Source organism: Puma concolor, chromosome B2, assembly GCF_028749965.1.
Source record: "Puma concolor isolate L17-30 chromosome B2, mPumCon1.1.hap2, whole genome shotgun sequence".
NCBI classification, from domain to species: domain Eukaryota; kingdom Metazoa; phylum Chordata; class Mammalia; order Carnivora; family Felidae; genus Puma; species Puma concolor.
Window position 1 is genome coordinate 17,860,716 of NC_141671.1, and position 9,394 is coordinate 17,870,109.

General features: G+C 44.7%; 1 long non-coding RNA gene across 1 annotated transcript in view; it reads right to left on the bottom strand.

Moving 5' to 3' along the window:
- LOC147580772 (uncharacterized) overlaps positions 1–7,915 on the bottom strand; it is a 33,536-nt gene extending 25,621 nt beyond the window's left edge. The window contains exons 1-2 of the long non-coding RNA XR_015251075.1: positions 7,240–7,915; positions 5,157–5,259 (exon numbers count right to left, since the gene is read on the bottom strand). This is a non-coding gene — a long non-coding RNA (uncharacterized LOC147580772). The remainder of the gene's footprint in view (positions 1–5,156; positions 5,260–7,239) is intronic.
- Positions 7,916–9,394: the final 1,479 nt, after the last annotated feature.

The window sequence follows — 9,394 nt, forward strand, 5'->3', positions numbered from 1 at the left end:
GATTTCATCTCAGGTCATGATCCCAGGGTTGTGGGATTGAGCCATGTCAGGCTCTGCACTGAGTATGGAGCCTGCTTAAGATTCTCTCTCTCCCTCAGTCCCTCTCCCCTGCTCCCTCTCTCTCTCTCTAAAAACAAATAAAAAGTGGGCAGAAGCCATGAACAGACATCTCCCTGAAGAAGAGATACAGATGACAAATTGATACATGAAAAGATGCTCAACACCACTTCTCATCAGGGAAATGCAAGTCAAACCACAATGAGATACCACCTCACATCTGTCAGAATGGCTAAAATAAAAAACACAAGGAACAAGTGTTGGTGAGGATGTGGAAAGAAAGGGACCCTCGTTCACTGTTGGTGGGAATGCAAACTGGTACAGCCACTGTGGAAAACAGTATGGAGGTTCCTCAAAAAATTAAAAATAGAATTACCATATTATCCAGTAATCACACTGCTGGGTATTTACCCAAAGAATACAAAAACACTAATTCAAAAGGATATATACACCCCTATGTTTATCGCAGCATTATTTACAATAGTCAAATTATGGAAGCAGCCCAAATGTCCATCAATAGATGAATGGATAAAGAAGGTGGTACACATACAAGCAATATTACTGAGCCATAAAAAAGAATGACATCTTGCCGTTTGCAACAACATGGATGGAGCTAGAGAGCATGATGGGAAGCAAAATAAGTCAAAGAAGGACAAATACCGTACGACTTCACTCATATGTGGAATTTAAGAAACAAAACAAATGAACAAATGAAAAACGAGATGCACCGAAAAAAACTGATGGTTACCAGAGGGGAGGTGAGTGTGGGGACGGGCGACACAGACAAAGGACATTAAGAGCACACTTATCATGATGAGCGCTGCGTAACGTACAGAATTGCCGCATCATATTGTACACCTGAAACTAACATAGTGCGATGTTAACTCTAAAAAAAGAAAGCAACCAAAACAAAAATAAATAAATAAATAAAAAGGAGTGAATTAACGACACATGTAACAACATGGATGGATCCACCTTAGAAACATTTTGCTGAGAAAAAGCCACCCAAATAAAGAGTACATATATACGAAGTTCTAGAAAACACAGATCTACTTGGCAGTAACAGACATCAAATCAGTGATTTCCTGCAAGGGTGGGAGTTGGGAATAACTCGGAAAAGAGGACGAGGGAATTTTTGGTGTGACGGACACGTTTTATTTCAGGGCCATACATACGTGTTATATCTGCACTGTACGATGGAGATGTTTTATCACTTGCGCTGTCCAATATAGTAGGCAACAGTCACCTGTGGCTCGGAGCATCTGAGAGGTAACTAGCACAACCGAGGGACCGTTTTAAGTTTCAGTTCGTTTTAGTTCATATTAAATAGCCATATGTGGTTAGTGGCTATGGTATTGGACAGTACCGTGTCTACATCTTGAGCCTTAGGGTAATTATGCAAGTGCAGAAATTTGTCAAAATTATAATATCTACTCAAAACGGCTGCATGTCATCACAGGGACGTCTAGCTCAATAAAGTTGATTTTCAAAAGAGGTAAGGCATTTCCCAACTGATTCTAATGTTCCATTTTTTTTGCCAAACCAATACTGCCAATGAATTCACCAGAAACGCTGGCAGGCCCAACCCCCCCCCAAAAAAAAGGGCAAATAAGAAAGTTCAGCTTTTTTTTTTTTTTTTTAATTTTTTTTTTTCAACGTTTATTTATTTTTGGGACAGAGAGAGACAGAGCATGAACGGGGAAGGGGCAGAGAGAGAGGGAGACACAGAATCGGAAACAGGCTCCAGGCTCTGAGCCATCAGCCCAGAGCCTGACGCGGGGCTCGAACTCCCGGACCGCGAGATCATGACCTGGCTGAAGTCAGACGCTTAACCGACTGCGCCACCCAGGCGCCCCAAGAAAGTTCAGCTTTTTAGTGACAACCCCGGGCTAGTTCAAGACTCACCAGGAAGACAAAGACAGTTTCCTGCTCCCCTAGTCAGTTAAAAGTCTGTCTGGGCTTTAGATGTTTCCCCACATACCACATCCACATTCTTCACAGTTTTTGAGGAAGGATGACAAAAGAAATTGCCATTCAGCAGAGGATATGAAAAACAAGGATTCATGCATTCATTGAACATTTCTTGCCTGGCCGCCACAGCACGGATCGGCTGTGCCCATCAAGACAAGGGCGGCCCCAGCCCGAGGAGTCGTCCAGCCTTCCAGCCAGGGTCTCTACCTGCTCAGCAAATGTGTGGTGCCCCAGGGGGGCAGGAAGGAAATGGAAGTCCTGCTCTCGGCTTTGCTTTGTTTGAAGCCAAAAGTAAACATGCTTTGGAAACAATTTAAGACAGATTACAGACAAAAACCCAAGTGAAGGTCAATCTTGTATGAAGAGCTTTAAAATACAAGTACTTTTTAGACGAGACCCAAGAAAGTGAGAGGACAATGAAATCCATACAGAGAGAAAGAGAAAGAACAGTCAAAGATTGCCTGGCCTGTCCGGGGATTTGCTCTAAGGATTCCCATTTGCTTAACACTTGGGAAGTCTTCTCGAAAAGGCAGCCGTCATGATAACAAATGCCGTGTTCTGAACACAGCACGTGGTAGGGTGGAAGGCGGTGAGGACGGGCCTCGAGGATCCTGAGAGCTCAGTTAGGAAGCCCTCGTGTCCATTGTAGGAGAAAGGGCGAAGGGAGCCTGGGCCAAAAAGGAGAGAGAAGCAGACAGACTCCAGGAGTATAGGAGAGGGAATCAACACGATTGATGAATTGCACATGGCGTCTGATGCAGGGCTAGCTATGCTGAGGGTTTCTGGTTTGGGCATCGGGACAGATGTGGACCCATTCTGAACTAGGAAGCACCACAGTTCTGGACGTCTCCACGAAAGCAGCCTGGGGTGAACACTATCCCAGCCTGGCACTGAACCCCGAGCGAGGCTAGGCAAAAGAGGGAATAAACAAGGCCATAGAAACCCCAAACAGTACCACGAGAAGACTCCGTTCAGCCCACCCTTCTTTCCTCCCAGGTCCTGAACGTGTAGGCACACGCTTATTTTGTGCTTGAAAGCAAGAAAAGAAAAGAAAAAAACAACCTTGAAAGGGTTTTAATGAGTAGAGGCCAGTACACCGGAGAGAAACCTTTAAAAGGGGCAACGGAAAAAGTTGGGCAGGCTGACTTTTATCTCAGGGTTTACTGTTACCAGTCTCTGACACAAATTCCTCCACTGCCTGGAGGGAAGACGGAGCCCATACCTCACAACACGATTTAAGCCCATCTCCTACCAACTATAATTAAGAAAACTGAGTTAACAGAAAGGGCACCCTCGTTTGTCTCCTGGTGGACAATTTTCCAGGGAGACAAGAGTCAGCAAGGAATGATGTTAAATGAAAACATACCCTTAATTTTCTCCGGCCCGCCTGGCAGTTAGGATACCATCAGACATCAGACACTATCTACCCTTCCCCCACAGCAGTTACCACGCAAAAGCAGTTTATGAGTCTCCTTTATGACCCAGGGAGCATAACAGAGGGTTTTTTTCAGAACTGCCTGAACCCTTTGTGATTTAAATCCCTATCAAAGAAGTTGAAGTCTCGAAGAACAATGGTTCTGAACGGGACATTTTAAACACTGCAAAAAGAAGGAACATATTCCAGAGTCTTGCACAACGTTGAACTACCAAGACAAAGGGGTTGGTGTGGTGTATTTTTAGGAGGATGTAAAAATGTAAATAGACCGCTTGAGTTAAGGTTGTCCTTCCCCCTGGGCAATTATTTCCACCTATCTGTCTAGACATCCAATCAACACTAGGGAGAAAACCTAAGAGTTGACAAAAGAAGGTTTTAGTTGAATAATGGGTCCCCCGGTCTTGTTTGCAAAAGGAAAATCAACAAGCAAGAAAACAAAAGGTCTACAAAGAACCTTCAGAAGAGGGCCTGTGGGGGCCTGTTGTGTGGAGGAAAGCGTTCTGGAGAAAAGTTAGCATGTCCTGTCGCTTGCAAAGGGGACCAGACTTGCGTGTTTACACTTCCCAGGCAGCCGCCCTTATTGGAAAGGGCCGTCCAAGAGTCCTTTATGTCCCTGCCACTGCAAATGGCCTTCACTCATTCACTCCAGGTAACAATGGCTTTATCTGGACACCACCTAGGATGGTTCTGAAGCTTTTCATTTAGTGCCTACCATTTTGCTGATCTAAAGCAGAGTTCACTCGGGAGCCCTCAGGGTAGCCTCACACAGCGCCCCCCTGTGGTGAGTTGGGGAAACAAAAAGTCCGGAAGGGCAATTTGGCTTTTCTGACAGATTCTGCCACCACCCTGCTTTTGCAGGAGATGCTAACGCAGACCTCGCTCGATGTTACACATATAAGCTTTTTTTTAAATGTTTTTATTATTTATTTTTGAGAGAGAGAGAGAGTGCAAGCAGGGAAGGGGCAGAGAGAGAAGGAGACACAGAATCCAAAGCAGGCTCCAGGCTCCGAGCTGTCAGCACAGAGCCCGATGCGAGGCTTGAACGCACAAACCGGGAGATCATGCCCTGAGCTGAAGTCGGACGCTTAACCGACTGAGCCACCCAGGCGCCCTACAAATATAAAGCTTTTAAAAGAATTCTTCAGTGCTCTAGAAACACATAGCACTGCTCTTATTTCTCTGCCTGCACCTGTCCCTATTCTATTGGATATTTCAGACATAGGGCATCTGGAGTTCTTCTTCTCCATCTCATGGCCTGGAGTTCAAGTCATGTTTGCTGACTGGCTAACTGACCACATGAATGAATCTATTCCCCGAACGTCTCCTACCAATCCCACATTGGAGAAGCCCTTTGAACCAAAAGGACTTTGCAGGATCCTTACAGATAACAAATAAAATCTGAAATCCCTCCAAAGGGCAGGATTTAGAGTACTCATAAGTTCCGGTTGCATTGTTTCCCTTCATGTAAGTGATTTTCCATCATTCCTTTTAGTGCCTTCTTGTTGTGGTGGTTGTTGTTGCTGGGTGACTGCCATTTCGCTGCCAGCAATCTCCTGAGGTGGGATTTCCTGTTTCCTAGCTCCCTGCGGGCACAGCTCCAGGGCACTCCCTTGCAAGTTGGTGTAATGAGGCCAAACCCTCTGTCCCTGGATTTAGAATCCGTGGCTTTGGATTAAATGTGTTGTTACGTTACCTTATGTGCTCTCTCGATGGGACTCGCCACTTCTGTTTCTTCCCCATCCTGATACTCAGATCTTTAGACATCACAGCATTTACAGACCTTTCAACCACGGGACCTGGAAGTAAAAATCAATTACAGAGAAAATTGACAAGAGGCTAAGTGTTCAAGAAAAGCTCTATTACCAATAAGCAAAGCAAAGCAAAGACAGACGTATTCACGTTTAAGCATCGGGAATGTTTTGTCTCTTCTGAGTAACTGATCAGTTTTTTGTCATGGAAGTGAGATTTTTGTAACTAATTGATCACGTTTTCCTTTTTGCCTTTCCCATAGAGAAGTTCTGAGACAAATTTGATGCCAGTGTTAGTAACTATTTAGTAACCTATGGCTTGAGTATATGGGTTCTAACTTTTCGTCTAATCTTCTCTACCTAGATTATTCACTGTCCTCTCTTTTTAGCATACTATCTTTAATATCACATGCATTCGTGGAAAATATTTTGGCTGTGTAAGAGCTCAGATGCTCATGGGTATGTAAAGAACCAGGGCTCTGCTTCTCCTTCCGCAGAGTCAAGATGTTCTCTAGGAGGATGGGCTGGGTCAGTCCTACTGGGCTCACAGCCATTCTGCCTACTGCCCAGGGTTCTGGGCTGGGACCAGTTCCACTGGCGATTTCCGACACCCTAAATCAATCCTTCGTTGCAACGTCTCCCAGGTTTGGATGTGAAGCCAGTCCAGATTTCCATTTCTGTTGCTGTCTGCCTTCCCTCGAGGAACCGGTGCCCTTTCCTGAAATGTGGTCTCAGACATTACGGGTGAGGATCCCATTCCTTGTTCTCTCGGGAGGCATCTCAGCCGCTTTATCATTTCACAGATGCAAGCTTGACTCATCAGGGCCCAGAAACATCAAAGCCCCAAAGCTCTACCCGCGAGCAGTAACTCGGCCCTAACGAAATGCCCTGTGACGACTGGAAATCACAACAAAAGATGTGCGGACTTTCCAGCTGCAGGAAGAAGAAGCACATATTCCCCACTTGTAACATTCCCGCGAAGGGAAGGGAAGAACTTGCTTCCACCCTCACACACATTCGCGTCTCCCTATGACTGGTGCCTCCAAGTGGCAGAGAAACATCCTTCAGCCTCCCCCCAGACGGCTTATTAGCGGCAAGGGAAAAATAGTAATTATTTTGTCTGAGAAATCAGACAACCGCTTGATGGAGCATGGTGATCCGAGCCACCACCACCAGCGAGGGGCAGGCGGACATCGTGTGTCTCCAGAGATGAGATCCTGAGCCGGTCACCGCGTCTCCTATGTAGGACTGAATCTCCTTACCTAATCGCGACAAGGCATCAAACGCAAGATGAAGAATGCTTGTTCTATTTTGTTAAAGGCAGGAGGGGAAACATACTCTGCAAAAAAATATCAAGGTCACACAAGACACGGGAAGGGGATGAAATGTGTCCAGATGAAGGAGGCAAGAGAGATTTGACAACAAGAATACCTAGAACTGGGGCGCCTGGGTGGCGCAGTCGGTTAAGCGTCCGACTTCAGCCAGGTCACGGTCTCGCGGTCCGTGAGTTCGAGCCCCGCGTCGGGCTCTGGGCTGATGGCTCGGAGCCTGGAGCCTGTTTCTGATTCTGTGTCTCCCTCTCTCTCTGCCCCTCCCCCGTTCATGCTCTGTCTCTCTCTGTCCCAAAAATAGATAAACGTTGAAAAAAAAATTAAAAAAAAAAAAAAGAATACCTAGAACTAGTCTGGATCCCATCCTGGCGGAAATGAGAAAAGACCTTATTACTGGGTTAACTGTCAACACTGAAATATAGACAGCAAATGAATAGAAGTATCTCATCAGTGCTACATTTACTAAAGATAGACATGCGCTGATTGCGTAAAAGAACGTCCCTATTCCTAGCAAATACGCACTGACGTATTCTAGGGTAAAGGGCCACCGTGTGGGTATTTGCGTCTCAGAAGAACGTTACACACGCCAACAACAAAGAATCTCAGGAAGTGTGATATTCCTTGTCGCACCTTCCTTTACAACCTTTCTGTAAATTTGGGATTACTTCCAAGTAAAACACTTTAAAAACAACAATACCTCAATCTTGGCCTCAGCAGAAGAACCTGGGTTTAAATCTTATCTCTGCCTCTTAGCTGTGGGATCTTCAGTGATCTTACTCTCTGCAAAGCTTGATCTCCTCGTCAGTAAAATGGGCATAATAATAGTTGCTGTGTAGGAGGCTTGTTTCAAAGCTGAAATTAAAACTTAATGTTTATGAAGCATTTAGAACAGGTTCTGGCATACAGTCAGCATCATGCAGTTGGTTGAAAATGTGTCACCACAATTCTGAAGTTAAAAACAAAACAAACACACAAAACAGCTTTTTCCAAACCTAAAAATCCCCTCTTAGGATCCATTGACTGACTAAATTAACACATCAGTGTTTTCAACGACTTAGCCTGAACTGTGTGTTAATTGCTAGGTGGCCAATCAGATAGATATGGTTCATCGAGGAAGGTCAGAAAGGTGGGGGGAGCTTAAGCTATTTGTGTAACTTTGCTTTTATAAGAACAGTGAAATATATTACAAATCAGATATTCAGTTAAAATGAACACAGAGACGGGCACCTGGGTGGCTCAGTCAGTTGAGCGTCTGACTTCTGCTCCGGTCAGGATCTCATGGTTTGCGAGTTCGAGCCCCGTATCGGGCTCTCTGCTGTCAGTGCACAGCCAGCTTCAGATCCTCTGTCCCTCTCTCTCTGCCCCTCCTCCACTTGCACTCTCTCTCTCAAAAATAAACATTTAAAAGAGTGGAAAAAAAATAAAATAGAATAAAATAAAATAAACAGAGAAAATAAGTACTCATTGAACTGAACACATTTGAGTATTATATTGAGTTTCCAATACATAAGGGGGGAGAGGAAATACGATAATATCCTAGATGGTCCAGCCTTGGGGCGCCTGGGTGGTTCAGTTGGTTAAGCGTCTGACTTCGGTTCAGGTCATGATCTCACGGTTTGTGAGTTCAAGCCCTGCGTCGGGCTCTCTGCTGACAGCTCAGAGCCTGCTTTGGATTCTGTCTTCTTCTCTCTCTGCCCCTCCCCACGTGTGCTGTTTCTCTGTCTCTCAAAAATAAGTAAATGTAAAAAAAAAAAAAAAAAAAAGAAAAGAATTTAGATGGTCCAGCCTTGTTCGGGGCCACAAAGTAAGCAGAAAGTCAGAAATGGTCTCCTCACAGCCATGACTTGTTTCAAACTTCATAGGAGAATGCCCTATTACACCAATAACCCAATGAAAGAAAGGTAAAAATCTCCTCTTTTCAGCCCCTACTGTTGTTTCTCCTGGAAGACAGCAGAGTTAGGGCAACTAGGAGACTTTTTTGCAAAGTTCCTCAAGACTCTTGTCAGGAAGCCCTCTTGTCAACAGGGCCCGAGTGAGCTCTCTCTCCAACCATCCCCGGGCTCCAAGGTGCCTCAAAAGGCCACCTGGTTCATCCTCCGGGTTCCAAAACAATGATCACCTACAGCAACCAAGGGATGGTGTGCCTCCAACCCAGCAGGTCAAGGTGATTGCAGCGTGGAGACGGTGATGAATATTGGCTTGGGCTACCCCAGAGATAACCAGCTTATTCACACTTCCCACTTTGCCAAACTTTATCCTGGTCAAGCCAGGATAAAACAGCCTCACCGTTCTCCTGCTGCAATAATGGGCTTTTTAATATTATTTTCAACAAAAGGTTTATTTAAATAAGACACGTGAGTTAAAAGAAAAGCTACTTAGGATTCATTTCCTTCCGAGAAATGTGTTCCAACTTAAAAACAGATTCCCCGCATGTAACAGCTATGTACAAAAGACTGTAAAATGTTTAAGTTGTCCTTGGTTTTACAAGGATAAATGAAATCCATTGGAATTGTCTAAGCAGAGAAAGTATGCAAAGGATTTTGTTGTTGTTGTTGCTTGTCAAACAATGAAAGCAAAATAATTTAATGGCATATAAAAATAAAAGTTGTGGGGCTCCTTGCTGGTTCAGTTGGTTAAGCATCTGACTCTTGATTTTGGCTCAGGTCATGATCTTGAGATCATGGGATCAAGCCCGCGTCGGGTGCCAAGCTGGGCATGAAACTTGCTTGGGATTCTCTCTCTCCCTCTCTCTCTGCCCCTGCCCTGCTCGCTCTCTCTCTCTCCAAATAAATACAAATAAACACTAAAAAAATAAATAAATAAATAAAAATAAATAAAAGTTGAATGAGCAC